Source organism: Phoenix dactylifera, chromosome 6, assembly GCF_051530095.1.
Source record: "Phoenix dactylifera cultivar Ajwa chromosome 6, Ajwa_hap1_PhDact_Kaust_v1.1, whole genome shotgun sequence".
Lineage (NCBI taxonomy): Eukaryota > Viridiplantae > Streptophyta > Magnoliopsida > Arecales > Arecaceae > Phoenix > Phoenix dactylifera.
The window spans coordinates 23,815,609-23,819,734 of NC_143195.1; the positions used below are offsets into that span (position 1 = coordinate 23,815,609).

At 38.0% G+C, this 4,126-nt stretch overlaps 1 long non-coding RNA gene across 1 annotated transcript; it reads left to right on the forward strand.

Annotated features, from left to right (window-relative positions):
* The first annotated feature begins 2,416 nt into the window (after positions 1-2,416).
* LOC148703174 (uncharacterized) lies at positions 2,417-3,324 on the forward strand. The gene is made up of 3 exons (XR_015988381.1): positions 2,417-2,523; positions 2,643-2,790; positions 2,873-3,324. It is a non-coding gene; the product is annotated as an uncharacterized LOC148703174 (long non-coding RNA).
* The last annotated feature ends 802 nt before the right edge of the window (positions 3,325-4,126 follow it).

A 4,126-nucleotide genomic window follows, 5' to 3' on the forward strand; every position in this document is an offset into this window, starting at 1 on the left:
AGTCACCCCAAGCCTATTTAGAGGCCTTCCCTGAGTCTTCTCTTAACCCTACCGGAGTTAAAGCCGTGATCGGAGCTCAGCGCCGGTGTCCTCTTCGGTTTCCTCTCTAAACGCTCGATCTCCATCGCGCCACCACTGCGACCAAACATCGCCGGAAAACTAGGTAAGCACCCGACCTGTTTTAGCTACCCTCTCTCTCTTTCTTTCGAGGTTGCTAGGAGCTCCAACGCCGGTCGGTGATCGCCAGATTTTGGCTAGAAAGGAGAATGCTCTGTTTCCCCTATTTTGATTGACTGAACCCTTGTTTTTCTTGATTCCAGTTGTTTCTATCGCCGGTGCTCACTGTCGGGGTCTTCCTTCGATCCCTCATAGTGGTTGGAGACTATGGCCAGAGCTCCGGCCACGGGGATGCTTAATTTGTTCAGTTTGAGAGGTCGGAACCCTTATTTCTTTGATGAAATTGGTGCTGCCAACGCGAGTCGCTGTCGGCCGCCCGTTCGCCGTTCGTGGGTCCCTTGACCCTAGGCACCACTACAGCCACTATCTCTCTCTTGAATCTGGCCGACGAATCACCAAATTGATCATAGGCAAAGTCTTTCATGTTTTGATACTTCTTGTCTTCCGTTTTGATAGTCATCGCCGGGCGTGGCATGCCACTGACACCACCATGGTCTCGGCCGTTGGGGGTCGCCAACCACAAGTGCCGTCGAGGGCCTTCCTCTATTTCAAGAAGGAGAGAGAGGAAAGGAGATAGGGCCTTACAACTCTCTTCTTTCCTTATTCTCTCTCTCCTCTCTCTTGCTCTCTCTCTGTTTATCACTCTTTCTATCTTTACTCGTTCTCTCTCTACATGTATTAGTCAACTAGTGGCGGGTCTAGAAGTACTTTGTGAAGTTGGGCTGACCCTTAGAGAAGTTCTGGCCAGTATTGTGTGCCCTGGAGCTTCGAGCCGATATTGATCTTGGGTCGGTCTTCTGTAGCCGTAGGAAGGATTCTGGGTCAGTATTTTGCGGTTGTACGAGGGGTTCCGAGTTTTTGGATTGAATTCTCTCTCTAGCTTGATATTTTCTCTCTCTAACTTGATTCGAAAAAAATTTAGTTAAAGGGACTGAGAGGGTAGTCCTAAATTACTACGTGATGGTGGACCCTTTAGTGACCAGTAAAGGGTTCTGGTTGTCAAATGCCTCGATAATTTTGATATTGATTTGGTTCTATAGGAGAACAATCTTCTGGGCAAGAGGATGTTGAACAGAGTTCTGTGCACCCCAGTTCCTAGATCGCGGTATGGGCAGGTGATTAGTCTGTCGGGATTGTCAGCATAGAAGTAAGAATCCCTGCATTTCAATCACCATATATATATATACACACACACACACACATATATATATACACACACACACACATATATATATATACACACACATATACACACACACACACACACACACACACACACACACACACATATATATATATATGCACATATACATATGCGCGCGCGCGCGCGCACACACACACATATATATATATATATATGTATATGTATATATATATATATGTATGTATATATATATATATATATATATATATATATATATATATATATATATATATATATATATATTGGTTTATATTGCTGGATTTGCATCGTGAGATTTGTATCGGTTTGGCATTTGACGCTATGCCTTTATATGATTTCCAGTATAGATATATTTATGCGGTTATTATATGTATCAAATGTTGAGAATATAATTATATGAAAAAGATATCTTGAATTTGAGAGAAATTCATTGTATATGTGATAATTGATTTGACAAGAGTAACAAATAAATCCGACGGATAAGATATGGTTTGGACTAATATCGTCATTGTGCCAATAGGCTAACACATGGAAAGCCTCCACAAGCTTATACGTGGAAGGCCACCACGAGCTATAACATGAGTTAGATAGACTCCACAGGCCATAATATAGTCTGGATAGTCACCACAAACTATAACGAAGGTCGGATAGCCACCACGGGCTATAACATGGGTCAGATAGTTACCATGGGCTATAACATGATATGATATCAGTTTTGGACTGAGTTATGATCTTAGTTAGCGTAAAGCCGAAAAAGAAAATTGATAAAAAAATTCGAAAATTAAGTTAATAAGAAACGGATAACATGACATAAGAAATTGTTGTTGAACAATTGATTATATATGATATATGATATATATATATATATATATATATATATATATATATATATATATATATATATATATATATATATGTTTCTTTGAAATAATGATAATAAAAACTTATGTGCATGTCATTTATGAATTTCCGACTATTGATACGATCTTCATTTATTTTGCATTATTAATTAATTATTTTCTTATTACTTATGGTGTAGCAGTTTGTGATTCTTACTAGGCTGTAAAGCTCACAACCTCTTTTTTTCTTTTTTTTTTCAGAGTTGCAGGTTGCAAGTGGGTTGCTTGGCTATGGTTGATATTACATGAGAAAGGGATGAATAGGTAGTGCATCATTGATACTGGTTGGAGGATTAAATTCTATAATTGGATCAATTTTATTGTTCGTTATGACTTGAGATCATTATTGTTCATATATACTGAGGTTGTGATAAATTTTTCAGGCCTAGCATATTTTCTAGGTCTTTGCCCTAAGAAGTGTGCAGCTGTGTCATATGCCCGTGTCCGGGTGTTGGGTTCGGAGCGTGATGCCGGTACGGGATTCAATAATGAGATGGCAAACTTTGATTGGAGGATTTAAGGATGAAACAGGTAACCTTACTTCAACAATGGAAGAACACTGTCAAGTGTGCCTGGTTTATTCTATTAACTCTTGCGGGGACAACTTTTGCAGAGTCAACATAGAAGGTGAAGGGAGAATCTGTCTTCTCATTGTGTTGTAATCTTGTGGTAGTGCTAGTAGATTTGGTAGCTATGCACCATCTTTTGTGATTTAGATATGTCAAGGAACTTCTTCAAAAAGCTAATTTCCCTATAATTTGTCAAGGATCTGCTCCAAACAGCTATTTCTCATAAATCAATTGAGTTTAAAAGAATCAAAAGATGCTATTTGTTCTTGTGTGCATCTTATGTGGCATGGTCAATCCAACTTAATAAATTCTCAGACTTTGAGATATAATTAGTTTGGACCTTATTAAATGACTCTTTGAACCTTGTGGTTACAGATGTAAAAGAACTATCAACAGTTCAACATGTTCAACATTAAATAAGAAGACAAGTTTGAATTCCTAAGCATACTAAATTCAAGAAGACCAATACGAGCATCCAGACCTACCGACTACTTCACCACGGAATACACATATAGGAACATTATTGTACACATAATTTCTTGGATCCAAACTTCGGTTGGCAAAGCTTAAAATAATGTTCTTGATCTGATTCTGAGCTCAGGGCTGACTCATCCACTTTTCATGACTTCTTCCGAAATAGCAATCTACTTGTATCGACTTGAGAACATAAGTTTTTTCATTCAAAATATTGATTTACTCTCCTGGCAGCTACATGGGAACCTGGCTTCTAATCTGAACAACTCAGTTTCATTGATGAAAAATAGTTGAACTGTTCTTAAAAAACTTTCTTCTGTAACCGAGGCTCAGTCCACTAATAGGCCAGAGTCACTACCTACATGACAAAGGATCACAGTAAAAAAAAAACGTAAAAACAATCTCATTCCTCTGTAGCATCTAAGTTCTTGGTTATCGAAAAGCTATCCTCCCTGTGCTCCTTCTTGGTACAGGGAGATCTCGTGGCTTCAACCTATAGTTCCATTCTTCTTGTTTATATCATTTGGATTGTGTCACACCTCTCCAACCTGAGATCATGAGTCGAGGGTAGTGGCAACCATTGCACACTTATGGAGAACTTTTCCTACAAGTATACAAGGCATCTCATCACGATATCATAAAAAAAGCAGCAAAACTAAACAATCATTTATATAAATCCAAATTTTAAATAACTAAAATATAATTTTTAATATCTCATAAAATTCAACGATATTCAAAAAATTTACATCAAACTTATATAAAATCCTAATCTAGAATAAAGAGACCAAAGCTTTTCTTATAATTTCTATTCTGAAACACATTCC